General features: G+C 46.4%; 1 long non-coding RNA gene across 1 annotated transcript; it reads left to right on the forward strand.

Annotated features, from left to right (window-relative positions):
* The first annotated feature begins 7731 nt into the window (after positions 1–7731).
* On the forward strand, positions 7732–8884 carry LOC117193788. The gene is made up of 3 exons (XR_004474694.1): positions 7732–7905; positions 7969–8112; positions 8180–8884. It is a non-coding gene; the product is annotated as an uncharacterized LOC117193788 (long non-coding RNA).
* Positions 8885–21359: the final 12475 nt, after the last annotated feature.

Here is a 21359-nt window from a genome sequence, read left to right on the forward strand (position 1 = left end):
TGGCACTATTTTCTATATATAGCTTCTGCTTTATTTTATTTGTGAACGACCTTCCTCAAGTTATAACATACTCTACTACACTAATGTATGCTGATGATGTCAAAATCTGTCTTTCTTACTCTGATTGGTATTTGCACACACGCCTTCAACTTGATCTAAGTGAACTACTATTGTGGTGTTCAACTAATCTTCTTTTTCTGAACCTTTCCAAATGCAAACTTATGACATTTTACCGTCGCGCTCCTCATTTTGTCTCATATGTTCTAGGAAATCATGTCCTTGAGCGAATTTCGAGTTCAAATGACCTCGGAGTCCTTTTTGATCATAAGATGTGTTTCAACACCCATATAGCTGCAACTGTAAATAAAGCTAAGGGTGTTTTAGCGTTCATCAAGCGTTGGTCCAAGGAGTTTGACGACCCGTACGTTACGAAACAATTGTACATCTCGTTAGTACGTCCTATATTGGAGTATTGTTCTTGTGTGTGGAGCCCGCAGTATAAAGAGCAGCAGGCTGTTATTGAATCCGTGCAAAAGCAATTTTTAATTTTTGCCCTTCGGAACTTTAACTGGGACTCGGGTAGAATCTTGCCACCCTACCGGTCTAGGCTAAATCTTATTGACCTGCCGTCGTTGCACCATCGCAGAATATGCAATGGCGTAATGTTCGTGCACAAGCTCCTTCTTGGGACTGTTGACTCCCAAACTCTCTTGGGTCAGATTGACTTGGCCGTTCCATCCAGACCTACCCGTACTTTTAGGCCTATCCGTCTACCCATATGTAGGTCTAATTATGCTGATCATGAACCTTTTAGGGTTTTATGCCATAATTATAACTCCCTCTGTCTAACCCTATCCCCTGAACTGTCTCTTAAACTAATTGCATGCAATATTTATAATCATTTAAATTTAGCTAACTTTTAACTTATCTTTTTCCGCCTTTAGTAACTAAGTACCATTATTAACAGATAATTTGTTAATTTAATAAATAAATAATAAGAACGTGAGAGCAGGGGCTCTAACAAGCGAAAATCATTAACTTGATGCCACAAAGTTCACGTTTCGCATGTGCCCAGGTAGCGTTGACAACCGCCACGCACAACTCCCTCAGTATCCTATTGCACTACTCTGGTCTCACATCAGCCTCAACCTCTTGGTAGTTATAGAAATACTTCAAGGTGGCGTGGCGTGGCTGCATTCAAGCGAAACGCAAATTATGCAAAATAACGATGTCAAAGTTTCAATATAATGAAGCCAGTCAGGATGGTAGGATAGAAAACCCCTGACGTGGATGGGCACCCGGCAGATAGAGGCAAGTTTCATCGTCAAGCCAATGCCCTGATCGATGGGTGTGCTACAATGGATCTCGGTCTTTGTTCGAGAGAGGCTTATCTGGGAGGCTGCGACTGCTATCGCCGGGGTAATTTAAATGAACAGGGCTATGATTATACGGATTCTACGGGCACTCAATCATTGTGGGAATGATTGCTGGAATGGACTTGTAGGTCATCACCCTTACCCTTATTGGCAGACATAAAAGTCGAATCGAAGGCGTCGCCATAAACAATTATCAACTTTGTTGCACATTACTGCCACATGGGTGGTGGCACAAGCAGAGAGAGAGAGAAAGGAATCACCCGCAGGACCTGGCGACAGGCCCTGCTCCTTGCTCTTGGGCGATAGCAGCGTGTTGTTCTCGCCTTGGTTACATTGTAAAACGTTTTATTGTCGCCGGCATCTGGCGACGATTTGTTGGTAACGCTCCTCCATCAACCCCCGTTCCCAGACGCTATCCCCGCCCCCCTCCTCCTCCTCCACCCCTTCGCCACGCACCCTCACTAGAGGGTTTCGCCAGCGGCACGAAACAACGAAACCCACTCCTGACGACAACTGTTATGCTTATCGGATGCTTTGTGAATAAGAATTCGAATGCGGATGCGGATTCGGTCAACGTTGGGTGCTGGGTTTTGGGGTCCCGTGTCCTGGGGAGCTGAGGCAAATTGCCGTTGATTGTCGGGCCCAGGCGTGGCAGCGTAAATAACAGAGAACCAAGGTGCCAACTGCTTCAAAGCCAGTCACAAAAGTTTGCCAACAACATTAGATAGAGAGGCCAGAGAGTGGAGGGGAGTGGGGTGCGGATCTGGACCTGGGTCTAAAGCAATGGAAAACTTCATGGCCGATTACATTGTGGCAGGCAGGGTGAAATCTTATCGCCGCACAAGAACTCGTTTCATTTTAGTGCCGCAATCAGCGCTGCTCACTTGCAACTTCCCTGGCATGACAAATATTTTACTTTTACTCTTTCGCTGTCCGCTCCGCTTCAGGTCTTCTTTTATGCGTTGGCTCCATTTCTGGCTCTGTCTCAGCGCTATATTTCCTTCTCCCGCCTGAGCTCTCTAATGCGATGCGAAAGTGTGCCAAAGTCGCTGACAACGAAATCAAACACAGCGCCTGAGACACACCCGGAGCCGGGATAGGGGGGAGGAAGTCCGGCAAAAGGCTGCAGAAAGTTAAAATTAAATTAGCGTTTTTTCAGACTCTGCAGGGTTGCAAGGTAGCAACCCATCCTTTGGGATATCCTTGGGTCGATCCACGGCCAGAATGGGTAACAAGGTATTCGCCTCCTTGGGCCCGCTTTCTGTCACTGGCTGCTACTTATCCAAATTAAAATTGCAGAGCAAAGCACTTTCTGCACACTTTCTAGGAGTCCAGATTCTTGGTCTAAAGGATGGACAGGCAGGATTGGATGTTTGATATGGGATATCCAGCTACCGGATGGGCAGCCAATCAATTTTGGATTCCTGTAGAGCATTGCTACTTCGGGTTTTCCGTTTTTTATCCCTGCTGTCCTCTTAGCATCTCGCTTATGCTTGTTTAAGCAAATGCTTGTTATCGTCCGGATCCGTGTCCGAGTCCGCGGTCAAATCCAGTCTAAAGGATAATGCGCGTAATTGTTGTCCGTGCCCGGAAATTGGCATAAGGAATGGAATGGAGCAGACCGGAGTGCTTATAGCCAACACCATTCGTATTTGCATGGAAAACATTTTAAGTCGCCAGAGAAGCCCCTCCTCGGCGACGGTAATTAAATTTGAGCCTGTGCCATAAACACAATCTGGAATCCGATGCTCGAGTAAACATCCGGATTAGCGCTAATTCCGCACATACATATACATATGTACATATATCTCTGGCTTTTAAATGCGTATACAGTGGTAAGTGGAATGAATGGCAGCAGATGACTGCTGGATGACTTTATCAAATCGATTCCCACAAGCGTCAACTTTCACTCTCTCTCTCTCTCTCTCTCTCTCTGCCATACTCACACACACACACTCTCGACTCACATCCACATCTGACAGTGCCAATAGTAGTGCTGCCAAAAGATGGCTCCAGATGCCATGGTATTTAGCTGCTTTAACAGCCGCCTCCCACAAACCCCCAAAATGAGGTGAGCGAGGGGGGATGAATTTCCAGTCGATTCCACTAGAAACGCAGAGATGTGACACAGCCGACGTATGAGGATCGCTGAGGAACATTTGCCAAAGCTCCAAAAGCTCATTTTTTGCTCCTACAAAATTTGTAGCGTTGTCTGACCAGATGATTCGAGGTTTGGGACGTAGACTTATAAAACGCCTTAATGCTGCCAGAAAGGATTCTGTAGATAGATCCCGAACGACTTCCAAATGAGTTGCTTTGGTGCTAAAGCATACGAAGACAGCGATGTAACATTTGATAGGAGGCCTGCTTCTGACTTCCGACTTGTGATAAAAGGGTCCGCAAAAATCAACGCCCGTTGTGTGGAATGCTGGATTAGTCCTTACGCGATCAGCAGGCAAGTTTCCCATGATATGTTCCCTCAGCACTGGCTTCAAACGAAAGCATCTAACACATTTGCGAATGATTCCCGCAACATATTTGCGTCCACCAATAGGCCAGAATTTTTGCCGAAGCAGTCCGAGCAATCCTTGAGCTCCTGCGTGGAGAAACCTTTCGTGAAAGAAGATAATAATAGAGACAGTGACAGGATGGCCCTTAGGAAGCAGCATCGGGTGCTTCCCGTCGTAGTCCAATTCGGCATTTTGGAGGCGGCCTCCAACACGCAGCAATCCAAAGCTATCCAGAAAGGGATTCAGTGAGGCCATCGTGCTTTTTGGGGGTAGGGCCTGTTTGCAGGCGAGGGCCCTTATCTCTTCCGAAAATTGTTGCTGCTGTATTGCCCTTATGAGCAAATGCGTACCATTTTTGATGTCGATTACGGTAATTTGACCCTTCGACCGCGCTATGCCTTTGTCCTTGAGAATGTAGAATCGATATATGTAAGCAAAGACGCGCTGCATGGATCCGAATGAGTTTTGAAATTTGCAATCGTACGGTACATTCCTTTCGTTTGAAACAACCAATGCTGCATGACGACGTTCTGGTACATCGGTCGGCAATTGCAAGCCTGCAGGCCACTCTGAGCTCTCAAGACGCAAGAATGGTGGTCCAGAGATCCAAAGCCTGCTATCCATTAGTTCAGCGGGCGTGGCTCCACGTGATATGATGTCGGCAGGATTCAACTTTGTGGGCACGTGATGCCAAGTCATTCCAGCGGTGAGCTCCTGAATCCGCTGAACTCGATTAGAAACAAATATATTAAAATTCAATGGTGATTCTCGAATCCAGGCAAGGGCTATGGACGAATCCGACCAGCAATGTATTTGGCATGGAGCTGATAATCCCTTAACTATGGTGGACACTAGTTCGGCTAATACGAGGGCAGCGGACAGCTCAAGCTTGGGGATAGTCATACTTTTCAAGGGCGCGACTCTGGATTTAGAGCATAAGAGATGACTCTTAGCTTTCGAACCGCGATAGCTTTCGTCTTGAGATTGCAGGACGATGTCCACAGCCTTGCTGGATGGTAGAATTGACTCTCCAATACCGGCGATTTGAACGTGAGACGGGTGAGGATCTAACTGCAGCTGATTGGCGAGTCTCGATGTTATAAAGTTAACCTGAGAAGTGGAATCTAAAATGGCACGACATGGAATAAGCGATCCAAAACGGCCCCTGACATATACGATTGCAGTAGCTACCCGCCCGTTTTGGCTAGGCAGACATTTTTGCCCCGAGGGGGGAGGGCTAATATATTTGCTTGCTACTAGGGCACTTGCAGGATCATGCTGGGTCGATTCCGTGCTCGGCGACGGCAACTCAGCGTCAGCGACCGACTGCATGTGGAGCAGTGTGTGATGCTTGGCTTGGCAATTTCTACATGCCCCTGACTTGCAGCGTTGCAATGAATGGCCTTTGTTGAGGCAGTTTAGACATAAATGGCGCTTCTTCACCTCCTTGTATCGAGAAAAAACAGGGAGATCTATAAATGCCTGGCATCGGGATATGTAGTGATCGGAGGATTTGCAATACTTGCATGTTGAGCTATTATGATCGTTAATGGAGGTGATTAGGGTGCTAGGTTTACTTTCTCCCACCTGCTGGCTAGGAATTGTTACCATAGCCGATCCCAAATTTTCCAGCATCCGACATCTTGCTTCCAAGAATGAGGCCATGCTTGACCACCGAGGCAATCCTGACGTCGGCAAGTTCTCTTCCCATTTCTCCTTGGTCTTGTGGTCCAATTTCGTGCCTATGATGAAGATCAGCAACCCATCGGAAATCTCCTGCGGGGTCGCCAAGGTCTGAAGTGCACGCAAGTGCGAATTGATTTTATCGCTGAGCGCGCGCAAGCCGATAGCCGAGCCCTTCTCCACCCCTTGCAGCCCGAAAATAGCCTTGACGTGTGCCTGAAAATGTAACAGTTTATTATCGAATCGCAACATTAGTAAATTCAACGCCTTGTCGTAATTCTCCTCAGAAAGTTCCAAGGAACGAATCGTATCCAGCGCAGCACCATCTAGACATCCACGAAGATATTGGAATTTTTCGATGATTGGTATACGATGGTCTTTGTGCACCATTGTCGAAAACATCGCGTGGAATTCTGGCCAATCCATGTAGCTCCCACCGAATCGCGGAAGCTGCAACTCGGGCATTCGATAACGGCCTATACTATTATAGGCGAACAACGACGAATTCGTAACAGTTTATTATCGAATCGCAACATTAGTAAATTCAACGCCTTGTCGTAATTCTCCTCAGAAAGTTCCAAGGAACGAATCGTATCCAGCGCAGCACCATCTAGACATCCACGAAGATATTGGAATTTTTCGATGATTGGTATACGATGGTCTTTGTGCACCATTGTCGAAAACATCGCGTGGAATTCTGGCCAATCCATGTAGCTCCCACCGAATCGCGGAAGCTGCAACTCGGGCATTCGAGAACGGCCTATACTATTATAGGCGAACAACGACGAATTCCCCTCGAGAGTATGCCGAGCCGTTGAATTGGCAACATTTACCGTGCGAGCAGCCATCAACTCCCGCGACAGCCTGGACCTAACCTTGACATAAACATTCGAAAAGTCCAGCCGGGCATCATGGGCTAACTGCAGGAAATCCAGCCTTTCAAGGCTCGTTTGAGCGGCATCGAAATCCGCATTCATTCGCTCGATCTGCTCTAATCGAGCTTGAAGTTCTGCCTCATCTAACTCGGCACGCTCTTCCTTGGTGAGAAAGCGATCCATGGCCTTTAGTTGGCGCGCGATGGACTCGGCCTTGTGCTTGTAGAAATCTACATCACTCGGCATTGCTGCGTTCGCGACATTGGTAGGCTCAGGTGCTGCCATGTTGAGGTTTTAAAAGAGTCACTCAGCACGACCGAAAAAGACACCCTGTATACGTATAAACGTGGGAACCCAAAGCAAAGGGATTACAGCTAATGCCTTTAGCTGTGCGGCTGTGCGAGCTGTCCGATTCCGCTTTGTACTCCGCTTGTGTGTATTAGTGAGTTCGCTGCACTGCCTACCGCACTGCACTGACCGAATTGTCGCGACAGAGAAATTAATAGCCAGCAATGCGTGTATGTAGGTGTATGTAAGTGTGTTTTAGCACCGAATTGTGCTTAACCGCCGAAAATTTGCTAGGGCTAATGAATGTCGATCGCGAATGATTATTAATTGACACTGCAACTCAGAGATCACGTCGGGGTCACCAAAGTATACAGGTGTATTGTCACCTGCTCACCACCAAAGAACCGTCATATTCGGAGACAGCACGGAAATTGTCCACGCCGCTGCCCGGTTCCTCCAACATCTCGAAAAACAGCAACCACGAGCAGCACCAAGTTTCCACGTCCCCACAACAACCAGAAGAGCCGAGTCCAAGTCGGGGTCACCAAATTTTATGTGGAGCTAATGTTTTTTATCCCCAATCGGCCGACTAATTATTTCGAATTAAATAAAACTCGGCGCAGAAATAAAATTACGATATGTTCTTTAATGCGTGACATCCAAATTGCAAGTGTGGCTTGCCTGCCCTTTCCATTGCCGCTCCGATCGCTAAGCGCAGCTTCGCTCGGCCGACGTCGGTAGGCAGACGCAAAGCGGAGATAGCGAAGAGCGAGCTGGCAGAGAGCGTTTAGCAGGGCAAGCAAGCGCAGAGCTTTAACAAACAAATGAGTGACATAGACATAAGTAACAAACAAAATAAGCGGCTGAGGGCCAAGAATTAGGTGCTATTTGGCAAGCAGCTAATCGGCTGGGTTCTGCTCCGAACAAACGTTAAAGCACCGAACCGTGTTGGCCTCACATCGCTTTAGTCTGCCTGCAAAATTGACATATAAGTGGCTTTTCGGTATGTGTCTGTCACATGACTAGCAGGGAATATCAAAAATATTGCCATAAAGTGTGCCCGAACAAGCCCGGAATATACCACCAGCAATGCAGATGCAGAGATACTCGGAACTCGTACGAGGAGCATCTTTCGGATAGACAGACAGCCAGAGTTTGGCATCTTGACTAACGGTAATGAAACACGGTAATGAAAAATATTTCCATATTGCAAATAAAGTCATCCTGTCTTCGCAGCCCCTAAACCTATTTATTAACCCTTATAGTCTTGCCTTGTAGTCGGAGCGGCAGCCGGAGAAGGGAGAGTTCACCTGATGGCACTGCCGTGCTCTGGTTTTTTGTTTTGGTAGCACGGCATCTTTCAATTTGCGACTCGAATAGGTACATCCTCCCTTTCCTCATCCCCTTCATGAGTCCAGGGCCCGAAGTTTATGCAAATTCATTTCAGGGGCAACGCAACAGCATTATCAACCCGGTGATGTCTTGTTCTTGCTCTTGTTCTTGGGTTGGCGGCTGGTTCTTCATGATGATGAAAATGATGATGGTGATGAAGATGATGTCGTTGTGGTGCTGCACACAATTTGGCATATTGCCATGGACACGGACACGGATGAAAACACGGCTACGTCTGTTCGGAGTGTGCATTGTTGCAGTTGTTGTCCGCAAGTGTCGGCATTTGTATTATTACAATTATTATGTTGATGTGCCTCCACCTTGCCCCCTGGCCATACTCGTCCTCATTCTCGTCCTTCGCCTGTTGTATTCTGTTTGCATATTTGCGGTCAGTGTGCGGTGTCAGAGTCACAGGTCGGATGTTGGAGTTTCCAGCTCTGGAGTGTCTGGAGTTCCGAGTGCACTCCAGTTGGCTGCGTGCAGCCAGCGTGTGTGCACACGGCGTATACGCAATTAACCATATTGGTAAATATTATGCCAAGTTACGCGCAATTTCGCGGTCGCGGCTTGCATTAGCTTTGACCAGTGGGCCAATATCCAACGAGGGATCAAAGAGGTGCCAAAGGCAGCTCCCACTTTGGCTTCCTAAATACTCCAACACGGCACACACGACTACACAATGTATGTACTCCACTAATGGTAATTATGGATCGTGCCTAGAAGGGTCGGGGGCGGGGTTGCTTGCATCAATGGGCCTGAGTTGTTTTTTTTTTCTTTTTTAATTAAGTTTTGAGTTGGCAAAGTTTTGCCTGGATTAAACAATAGCCATCCACTTGAGACTTGTTTTCTTTGTTGCCTGCTGCCAGCCCTCGCAACCTCACTTCCCTCACTGCCTGTCCCACTGCTTGCCACACTGCTGCAAAACTTGATTAAATTTCACTCCTTACCGGAGACGGCGACGGAAACTGCGACTGCGGCCATAAACCACGCTCGTTTAATTTCAATCCAAAGTCTAAGCAGTAACAAGAGCCAATTCAATAAAAAATTAAAAAAAGGAGCAGGAGGAGGAGGAGCTCGACAGCCTTGGAGAAAGCGGATTGAAAGGGCTGAAGCAATCACAGGAGAGCGGCAAATAAACTTGACGAAAATTAAAATTGGCAGCTAAGAGAAGCAGACGGAGCAAACTCAAATTGCCATCCAACTTTGATGGTGAACAGAGGATAGCCCTGAGGTTGGATAGGGGCAGGAGTTGGAGATGGAGCTGTAACTGGTACTGGGGCAGGAAACGAATCGACTTAATTGAACAAATCGCAGTAAACGAGCCGTAAATTTTTAATATGTTTCAGTTTGCGTAAATAAAAGCTGACGCAAAACTTGCTGTGGCTATCAGTGAGCCAAGGACCGCAATCGAAAGGACTTCTGAGTCGAAATTGGAACCGATTCGGGCAGTACCGGCTGTGGGCGAGGGGGGGAGCTTTAGGGATGGCCGAATTAATAAATAAAATAAACGCAAAACGAAGTAGAGCCGGGGCGCAAGTTGAGGTAAATTCATTCAATTAGCAACTACTAGCCAGGGCCTCGCCCCCGCACTCACTTAATTACTTCTTCTGACGGATGTTGGCTTGACTGATTAAAATACGGCAGAATTACCAAAGTCAGTGTAAGAGACAGAGTCAGAGGCAGCGCCAGAGCTCAGGCCGGGACTTTAAGCTTTTCCATTTTGGCATTAGCCATGACCATGGGGCTGGGGCTGTGGCAGAGACAGGGCCAGGGGCGCAAGGACCGTAGGGCTGGAAAGAACAATATTTTCTTTGCCCAGTCGGCCATAGGTCGATGTGTCTGGACTGCTGCTGCTGCTTCCCCTTTGAGTGTTAATACAGAAAGACAGAAAGGCCAGACATCCGCCTAGCCGGATGGAGAGCCAACCAGCCGCCAAGACTTTTGTTATACACGATACTCAAAATGAGTATTGGGGTATATTAGATTTGTGGTAAAAGTGGATGTTTTTTTCTTTCTGTTTGTTACACCTTTAAGCCAAGATTTTTTTTAGCCAGAAGGACACGAGAAGGTGATCGCGTGTCGATCAGGAGGAAATCGAACATGGAAGAGAGGTGAAAGTGGAAAATGGCAACACATGCAGCAAGCATCAAAAGGCAAGCAGAAAAGAAAAACAGAATCGGAACTAGAATTGGAACTGGAAGCGAAGCATGAAAAATGTTCGATCTGCTGCGAATGCGAATGCGGGTGGAATTGTCATTGTAATATTAATTTATTGCTAGAAAAACTTTGCCAGCTCCTCGCACATGTCGACACTGTCGATTGGAAAGCGGTGAAAGAGAAGCAAAATGGGGGTGGGCAAAATGGAGACCATTTGACACTTGACATATGCGAGTCGTTTGACATACAAGCAAATTACATGGAACTATTTGTCTTGTCGGCTAAAGCTATGAGCTAAGCGATGGCAAAACAAATTGAGTATTCTACTGGGTCTATTTGTGATGTGCTGTGATCCGACTGCCAGTGAGCGATGATGGTCCGTGCTGCAGCTGTATTCCATAATTAACATAACACAGGGCGTATGAGCAATGAAAAACTCATTCAAATTGTCCAGCACATTACCAGTTCCGTTCCGTTCCGTGCCCTGCTCCTGCTCGTTGGAACTTTACCCATTGTTGCCTGCTTTTGTTGTTGTTGCTTTTGTTGAATATTTGGCTGCATTTTGCATTGAGTAAAATGTTTTAATTAAAAATGAGAAACTTTTCCAATTAAGAGCGGCCGACACTGGCCTTCGAAGCGCATTTAAATTATCAATGCAGGAGCTGTTTTTTTCGGTGCCACAAATCTTCCTAAATGGAGTAATTGAGTGACTGCTACTGTGACTGCTACAGTGACTGCTACTGTGACTGTGAAGAGTGTTGAATGTTGAGTAACGAAATTAATTAGCTGCGAGAGTCCAAGTAAGTGTTGGCAAAAGTTCCATAAAATTGGTAAGCCTCTCTCTCCAACCCTCCTCTGCGCTTCCGCTGTGTGCTTGTGTCCGTGTCCCTGCCTCCTGTTGCAGCCCGGCTAATTGCCTCTGTGAGCGTGTTTAACGTTCGAAAACTTTAACTTAAACGAGGCTAATTAGTTCAAGAACGCGTCTGCAACGAGCGCAGGAAAGTAGACGTGAGCTGCTCTGCTTAAAGATGCAGGTTGATGGGTTTTTAATAAAAACTTTTTATACCCGATACTAAAAATGAGTATTGGGGTATATTAGATTTGTGGTAAAAGTGGATGTGTGTAACGTCCAGAAGGAATCGTTTCCGACCCCATAAAGTATATATATTCTTGATCAGCATCAATAGCCGAGTCGATTGAGCCATTTCTGTCTGTCCGTCTGTCCGTCCGTCCGTCTGTCCGTCCCCTTCAGCGCCTAGTGTTCAAAGACTATAAGAGCGAGAGCAACAATGTTTTGGATCCAGACTTCTGTGATATGTCACTGCTACAAGAATATTTCAAAACTTTGCCGCGATACAAGAAAACTAAAAACGCAGAATCGTAGAGGATGACTATATCTTCTAGAGTGCAAAATCTGAACCAGATCGTATAATTATTATAGCCAGCATCAAGAAAACAATTTCATTCTTTCTCGCTCTGTCTTTCTCTAACACACAGGTTTCATGGTTGGTTTTGCCAATTGCAAAATATGAGTTCAAGGATCTCAGAACCTATAAGAGCCAGAGCAACCAAATTTGGTATCCACACTCCTGTGATATCGGACCTTGACCATTTTGTGTCAAAATTTCGCCACACCCCCTTCCGCCCCCGCAAAGGACGAAAATCTGGGGATATTCACAAATCTCAGAGACTATTAAGGCTAGAGTAACCAAATTTGGTACACACACTCCTTTAACTATAAAACGCATATCTCAAAATTTCGCCCCACCCCCTTCCACCCCCACAAAGGACGAAAATCTGTTGCATCCAAAATATTGCAGATTCGAGAAAACTAAAAACGCAGAATCATAGATAATGACCATATCTATCAGACTGCTGAATCTGGATCAGATCGGATCATTTTTATACCCAAAAGGAACAAATCAATTTGCACTGGCAACGCAGCGCCCGACGTCACGCTCAGACTGATTTTCTGTCTTTCTCGCACGCACTCTTTGTCGTGTCGTTTAATATTAGCTGCGTCTGCCGGAGGAGAGCCATACTGACTAAGTATCGGGTATAACTGTAGAGTTGCGGTGTCCGCAGCAACTCACAACGTTCCCCCTCGTTTTTTCTGGAACTGCATCAATAATGCTTCATAGTAATAATCATCATCATCATCGTCATGCATGTGAAAGCCTGCTCAGCAATGCATTGCATTCATGGCAACAGCCACAGAATGACTATGTCTCGGGTTCCGGCTCGAGGCCCTGAGTGTGCGTCCTGAACTGTTGGCCATGTGGTGCCTTTCGCAATCACTCACCTGGCGCACAGATTAAGTTTATGTGGCGCCGTGTCGTTCACGTGATTAAGTCTGGGCCGCATGGCACTGCACTGCAAATTGCTGAAGGAAGCTGTGCTTTCATTGCAATTAAGCTGCAAATGCCACATAATGATAAAAAGAGAGCCAGCTGAAAGGACTGAAAGGACTAAGAGGACCGCGAAACTGCCTCACCTCACTCTTCATTCTGGACGATGTTTTTTCTGATTCTCTGTTGCTGTTTCCCGTTGCCTTATTTTGCATGTGGCGCAAGGACACCCGGAGTATGTTCTCCTTGCCGCTTGCCACACCCAGCTAAACCCTCTAACTGGGCCTGCCTCGAACACGAACGAGTACAACGAATTTAAATTGGCCTGCTGCAGCTGCTTAAACGGCGTGCAACTTGCAACTCGACTCCATTGTCTGCCGCTTGGCGGCAATAAAAGGCAGCGTTGCCAACTTTTGATTGCTTTTCAGCATAGCTCGCAAACGACGGTCAACACTTTTTGTCTCTTCGCTTGTGTTATGTGTTTCGGGTTTTCGGTTGAGCCCGACACACGATCGGGTCTCACAATAACAACTTAGAGAGACACTTTGGTCAAGCGCTCGCAGCAAAAGTGTCTTTAGATGAGCAGAAAAGTTTTCAGCTTTGAAAGTTTGTTGGACACACACACGCATGTGTGGCAGCTGCCACTGAACTTTAAATAAGCATTAAAGTTACAGTTGCAGAACGACCCATTTTCACACTCCATGCGGCAGCAAATCTGCATTTTCACGCACCTGAGCAGCACGTGACCCAGCCATGACCACACAACTTTACACAGCTCCAAGGATCTGGGCTGTATAATTAGGCCACTTAGTTTCGTTTCGGAGGTCTTGTCATGAGCAGGACTCTCTTCTGCTCGACCACTGGCCTCTGCCTCTGCATTGCAGTTCTGGTCATGACGTTTGCGCTTTTTATACCCAATACTCAAAATAAGTATTGGGGTATATTAGATTTGTGGTAAAAGTGGATGTGTGTAACGTCCAGAAGGAATCGTTTCCGACCCCATAAAGTATATATATTCTTGATCAGCATCAATAGCCGAGTCGATTGAGCCCTGTCTGTCTGTCTGTCCGTCCGTCTGTCCGTCTGTCCGTCCGTCCGTCTGTCCTTCTGTCCGTCCCCTTCAGCGCCTAGTGCTCAAAGACTATAAGAGCTAGAGCAACGATGTTTTGGATCCAGACTTCTGTGATATGTCACTGCTACAAAAATATTTCAAAACTTCGCCCTGCCCACTTCCGCCCCCACAAAGGACGAAAATCTGTGGCATCCACAATTTTAAAGATATGAGAAAGCCAAAAACGTAGAGTTGTAGAGAATGACCATATCTTTAAGACTGCGGAATCTGAATTGGATCGTATTATTATTATAGCCAGCATCAAGAAAACAATTTCATTTTTTCTCGCCCTGTCTCTCTCTAACACACACGTAGCATAGGCGGCTTTGCTTAGAGTAAAACATTAGCGCCTAGATCTCAGAGACTACAAAAGCTAGAGCAACCAAATTTGGTATCCACACTCCTAATATATCGGACCGAGACGAGTTTGTTTCAAAATTTCGCCACACCCCCTTCCGCCCCCGCAAAGTACGAAAATCTGGGGATATTCAAAAATCTCAGAGACTATTAAGGCTAGAGTAACCAAATTTGGTATCCGCACTCCTGTTAGATCTTACTATAAAACGTGTATCTCAAAATTTCGCCCCACCCCCTTTCGCCCACACAAAGAACGAAAATCTGTTGCATCCACAATATTGCAGATTCGAGAAAACTAACGAGGTGGAACGTTGTGAGTTGCTGCGGACACCGCAACTCTACAGTTATACCCGATACTAAGTCAGTATGGCTCTCCTGCGGCAGACGCCGCTAATATTGAAACACACGACAAAGAATGCGTGCGAGAGAGACAGAAAATCAGTCTGAGCGTGACGTCGGGCGCTGCGTAGCCACTAAAAATTGATTTCTTGCTTTTGGCTACAAAAATGATCCGATCTGATCCAGAAACGGTCAAGGTCTGATATCACAGGAGTGTGGATACCAAATTTGGTTGCTCTGGCTCTTATAGGTTCTGAGATCCTTGAACTCATATTTTGCAATTGACAAAACCGACCATGAAACCTGTGTGTTAGAGAGAGACAGAGCGAGAAAGAATGAAATTGTTTTCTTGATTCTGGCTATAATCATTATACGATCTGGTTCAGATTTTGCACTGTAAAAGATATGGTCATCCCCACCGATTCTGCGTTTTTGGTTTTATCATATCTTTAAAAATGTGGATGCCACAGATTTTCGTCCTTTGTGGGGGCGGAAGTGGGCGGGGCGAAGTTTTGAAATATTTTTGTAGCAGTGACATATCACAGAAGTCTGGATCCAAAACATCGTTGCTCTAGCTCTTATAGTCTTTGAGCACTAGGCGCTGAAGGGGACGGACGGACGGACGGACGGACGGACGGACGGACAGACGGACAGACAGACATGGCTCAATCGACTCGGCTATTGATGCTGATCAAGAATATATATACTTTATGGGGTCGGAAACGATTCCTTCTGGACGTTACACACATCCACTTTTACCACAAATCTAATATACCCCAATACTCATTTTGAGTATCGGGTATAAAAACGCAGAATCATAGATAACAACCATATCTATCAGATTGCTGAATCTGGATCAGATCAGATAATTTTTATAGCCAAAAGGAAGAAATCAATTTGCAGTGGCTACGCAGCGCCCGACGTCACGCTCAGACTGATTTTCTGTCTCTCTCGCACGCACTCTTTGTCGTGTGGTTTAATATTAGCGGCGTCTGCCGAAGGAGAGCCATACTGACTAAGTATCGGGTATAAATGTAGAGTTGCGGCGTCCGCAGCAACGCACAACGTTCCCCCTCGTTTGATATATTTCTGCCATGCAGTGCAAAATCTGCGCTTGTATTTTAAGATTTCGCTGGCCATTTATCAGCCAAGAATGCGCTGAAAGTTTTCTACCATTTCCCCAGCTGCCTTCCGCCCTTCCTTCCCCTCCTTCCTGCCCAACTCCCCATTTTTTGGTGCTAACGGGGTTTAACGGGATTTGGCTCGCGAGCAGCGGCAATGCATTGCAGAATTTTAGAGATTCTTTCCGGGTGGGTCTTGGGTCTCTTTTTTCGGTGGCACCACCGTGCAGCGAGCAGATTTATTGCATTCAACTTTCGTGTGACTTTCACAACAAACTTTTGTGTCTTGAAACTTTTCAAGTTTACTTAAGCAACAAAAAGTTTGTCCTACCATTCAGATTTTTCGCTTTCTCGTCGAATTTATTGCCAAATACATCCGACTGCGAGCGGATGGATGAGGGGATGCCGTCGCGAAGCCCAAAATGAAGAGTTGGTAATATTCTGAAAATTATGGGCATTAACATATAAGCATTCCCCCACATCCCACACACTCATGTGTATGTGTGTGAGTGGAAACAAAATGGCTTCGCTTCGCCATAAAAGTTTGCGGTTTTTTTCACCATTAGCGGGGAAGCCACGCACACACTCCACTCCACTCGAAGTTTCCGCTGCTAATGAGAGCGGGAATGATAAGCGTCATGGGGCGTCCGATGATTATTCTAGTTGTGGCAGCCAAAGCCTGCATCCGGCGGAAGCGACTGTCCAACGATTGTTGCCATAAATCATTTGAGTGGCGGCTCCGGCCAGGTATCGATTACCAATCCTGCCGCTTGAATCGCAAGCAGCGCATAACTCACAAAACTCGTATTAGAATTATTAAAATTCCTGCTGTGGTTTCTGCTCTACATGGCCACATATGTACATAGATGTGTGACTGTGTCTGTGTCTGTGAGCATGGCTTTCACTTGGCTGACTGGGCCATTTGGCAAATTAAAAATATTGCTACTGGGGGTGGACCATTGAGAGCCACCCTCTCCCTCCTACTCTCTCGATCTCGACTTATCTCACTAAAAAAAGGAGAAATAATAAAAACGTAACCAAAGTGGAAGTGGCAACAGAAACAGCAACAACAGCAACAGCAGAAACGAGGGGGAACGTTGTGAGTTGCTGCGGACACCGCAACTCTACGGTTATACTCGATACTAAATCAGTATGGCTCTCCTCCGGCAGACGCCGCTAATATTAAACGACACGACAAAGAGTGCGTGCGAGAGAGACAGAAAATCAGTCTGAGCGTGACGTCGGGCGCTGCGTAGCCACTGCAAATTGATTTGTTCCTATTGGCTATAAAAATGATCTGATCTGATCCAGATTCAGCAATCTAATAGATATGGTCATTATCTATGATTCTGCGTTTTTAGTTTTCTCGAATGTGCAATATTGTGGATGCAACAGATTTTCGTCCTTTGTGTGGGCGGAAAGGGGTGGGGCGAAATTTTGAGATACACGTTTTATAGTAAGATCTAACAGGAGTGCGGATACCAAATTTGGTTACTCTAGCCTTAATAGTCTCTGAGATTTGTGGATGCCCCAGATTTTCGTCCTTTGCGGGGGCGGAAGGGGGTGTGGCGAAATTTTGAAACAAACTCGTCTCGGTCCGATATATAAGGAGTGTGGATACCAAATTTGGTTGCTCTAGCTTTTGTAGTCTCTGAGATCTAGGCGCTAATGTTTTACTCTAAGCAAAGCCGCCTATGCTACGTGTGTGTTAGAGAGAGACAGGGCGAGAAAAAATGAAACTGTTTTCTTGATGCTGGCTATAATAATTATACGATCTGGTTCAGATTTTGCACTCTTGAAGATAAAGTCATCCTCTACGATTCTGCGTTTTTGGCTTTATCGTATCTTTAAAAATGTGGATGCCACAGATTTTCGTCCTTTGTGGGGGCGGAAGTGGGCGGGGCGAAGTTTTGAAATATTCTTGTTGCAGTGACATATCACAGAAGTCGGGATCCAAAACATCGTTGCTCTAGCTCTTATAGTCTTTGAGCACTAGGCGCTGAAGGGGACGGACAGACGGACAGACGGACGGACGGACAGACGGACAGACGGACAGACAGACATGGCTCAATCGACTCGGCTATTGATGCTGATCAAGAATATATATACTTTATGGGGTCGGAAACGATTCCTTCTGGACGTTACACACATCCACTTTTACCACAAATCTTATATACCCCAATACTCATTTTGAGTATCGGGTATAAAAAGAGAAAATACTGGATATTTATGCCAAACAAAAACATTATCAAAAGTAGCACACACAAAGAGGACAGAGAGGGGGAATACTGAGGGAGAGGGGTAGCAATTTTAAATATTAGCAAGGCCAAAATATTTTCCAAAACGCGATGCTCCATATGCTCCGTACATTTACACAGATACACCGAAAGACAGACAGCCATATTAGAGAGCTCTTCGGCGGTGATGGACCAGAGATGCGCTGAAAAGCAACAAAATATTTCGACAATTGATTCTTTAATGTAGGTTTTGTTTCTGTTTCTTTCAAGACGTATTTAATTTTTGAAATTATCTACTTTCTGGTCGAGATTGGCAAGATCTCTTGTTGTTGAGTGCCTCCGCCTCCAATCAGAGGGTGAGTTGTTGTTTGCTCTCAACAATTTCCTGTTCAACAGAGTAGGGCGGAAATTACGGCACGCCCATTTTAAACATTCGCCATTTCCGTCACAGGAGCTCGTCCCCGTTGACTTTCTCGTACTGTCCTTCTAGGGAAATCTGTCATCTTTTTCAGCAACTTACCCTTACCTGGCCGAACTGGGAGCTGGCTGGCTGGCTGGATGACTGGATGGTGGCTGGATGGTCACAAGTGCAGGCTCTGTTCAAGAATTGCGCTAATTGCACTTGGCTCTAGATGGTACTGCGAGTGGTAGCATGAGAGCATGGCACTGGGACAGCAGGGGCACGACAAATTTCGTTGGCAGAGAAACCACGCAAAATTTGTGGTTTCAATTAAAAGTTTTACCATTTCCGTTCATTTGCGGCGCAAACAAGCAGCCCCGAGCAAGCGGCGGTACCCCGAGATGGCCAGACCAATGCAATAAGGTAATGAGCTTTGGGCCCAACGAAGCCCAAGGACCATGACCAAAAACTTGTTACTTGTCCTTACCCTTCTGTAGTAGGGTATATGGCACAGAAGAGAGCAATTTCCCAGATGAAATATACATAGACATAGTGTCCACCTATTTGGAAGATAAGGAGCTACAGGCTTGGCTTGATTATACTATCCACAAAGTTAGTTTTTGGCTCAATATTCTACAATATGTAGTGTTCTCTATTCTATTCTGTTCTATTCACTCTATGCACTGCTCCTTCCACTAATTGGTCGCCCCTGCTCATTGATGGCGTCAGTGCAGCAATCATCGAACAGCATGCCAAGGATCCGGATTACAAGGATTACACTGTTGGCGCTACCTCTGAGCGGAAAATGCGCAGATATGTAAGCACTGTTTGTCATATCGTCACTAATTGAAGTGCAAATATTGATGAGTGCGGAGCAAATGCGCTCCGCTAATTTGCACAATTCGCGTTCTGTCGCCTCGCCGCATAATGCACCGCAAAGGATGGCACGCGGCTCGGAGTCACGCGGAGCGAGCTGCCTCTCCTCTGAGGTCAATGCCATACCCATGCCCACAGCCACGCCCAGGACAGTGGCAACAGTCAGATTCCGATGCAGATTCAGATTCAGTTGCAGACAAATTTGCCAGGCAATGGCAATGGCAGACATCCTAAATGCTGGCACAGCAGACTCGACTCGGCAGAATTTCAAATTTATTCAAATCAACTCTTTGCAAATGGCCCAAAGGGAGGCGGCTGTGGGCGTGTGCCGAGCAATGAGCAGCGCCAGCCGAATGAATGATTCAATTAGGGATCAAATATTTACTGCAGACGTTTAAATATTGTCAGTCGGAGCCAGAACCAGAGCCAGAGCCTCCAAGGGCGTGCCTGATGTGCCCGGAAAGAGCTTCAACTGCAACTGCAGCTGAGATTTTCTCGAGAACTTTTCTAATTGGCCGCTAAGTGTGTTCCCCGGCCCTTGAGCGCTTGAGCTCTTCAATTCGGTTCAGTTAAGGATCGAAACTAAGCCAAGTCCTGAGAGAACAAGGAGCCAGAGTTCAATATGTACCCTGCATAAATAAGTAAATAACTTTGGCATTGTTTCCCTCTGCATTGCAAATCTCCCCGTCCGCAGAACCAAGCCCCGTTTCGATCCAGCAAGAGTTTTCTTCCCAGATTTATAAGTTTTTTCCCCATGCAAAATAGTTCCATATCCAATGTATCCGTTGTGTCCACTGAGTGAATGTGTGTGTTTGTGCTGCAATTCCAATAGTTTGATTACAAAAGTTTTTCAATTGAACATTTTCACAAACGGGCAGGTGGAAAATGTTGCTTGTTTCTGCCTGAAATACTATTTTAATGGCAGAGAGAGGGAGACAGGGGAGAGGCAATGCTGCTGCTGAATTCTCGCATTTCTGCACATTTATGTAATTTAATTTGATTTGATTCGCAAACATTTTGCCCACGCGGAGACCCGTACCCAGACCTAAGCACAGACCAGACTCTGCCAAGTTGTCGCTCAAAACTTGAGCACTCCAAATATTTTCATAATTTTTATCACGATTGTAATTCTTGCCAAAAGTTTTTGCATTCAGAAAGTTGCTCGTTCTGGCCAACTTTTCGAGGCGGCCCTGCTCTGTCCCTGTCCCTGTGCCTGGCTTCGGCTCTGGCGCTGGAAACTTTTCGGCTGCTGACAATGAGCTCACAACAGATTTCTGAGTTAATTTCCAGCATCATTTTGGTTCCTTATCCGCCCTCCGCCCAGCCTCTAGCCTCCCGGGCAGTCTCCGATTCTGCTGTTGCATGCAACTTTGTCGACAATAACAATATCAATTTCGAGTACACGCTGCACGCACTGTTAATAAGTCGAATTATAGAGCCGCAGATGGGAGGCAGGAGTTGATTCTCAAGTTGGTTCCATCTTCTTGGCAGTCGGCTAATTGGTGCTTAATGCCGATATTTATACGCAGCAGTGGCAGGCAGAGTTGGCTTTAAGCTGCGGCGCCATATCAATGACGGCCCCAAATGGATCTCGCTGACGGACAGCCAAACAATGCCATTAATCAAGCCGCCTCAAGGTGCTTGGCTAGGCCAGGTCAGTGTGTGTGTTTGTAAGCTATATTTTTGCCCAATGCCCAACCAAATGCCAACTCACATGTCACATGCAGCGACGGGGACTGCCGGAGGAGTGGCCGGGTGGAGTGGGATCCACATCCACGCCCCATCTGGATACCACATAGAGCGACAGTTTTTCCTTCACCTACTACTGGGTCGCCTCGTTTTTTATTTCCCGCCTGAAAACAGAAACCGTCAATATAGAGGGATACCTCGATATAGCCTTGATGGCCGAGTCCGTAGATACCCTCACGATTTCGGTTACAGAATCACAGAGAACAGAACGCACTGGCGGTAATCTGCTGATCAAAGGGTCATTCTTTTACTCTCGGGGTCGGAAATTCTTACTTCTCTGTGGGACAAACATCTGGTAAAAGTCGTAACCGCCCCGCTGCAAGGGTATAGGCAGCAGCAGCCAAGGGAAGAGGCACCACCAGAAGACCTTCCTCCTTTGCCCAAGTGCTGACAGCGATAAATTTTAATGCCGGGTCAGCACTGCCAGCGACCACGCCTCCCTCGGAGGCACCCGCTCCTGGCTCTTGGTTGCTGGCTCCTGCTCCTGCTGCCGTTTGGGGAGCGTGTGTTGAGTCGTAGTTGACCAAAGCATGAAAAATG

Source organism: Drosophila miranda (assembly GCF_003369915.1).
Source record: "Drosophila miranda strain MSH22 chromosome Y unlocalized genomic scaffold, D.miranda_PacBio2.1 Contig_Y2_pilon, whole genome shotgun sequence".
Lineage (NCBI taxonomy): Eukaryota > Metazoa > Arthropoda > Insecta > Diptera > Drosophilidae > Drosophila > Drosophila miranda.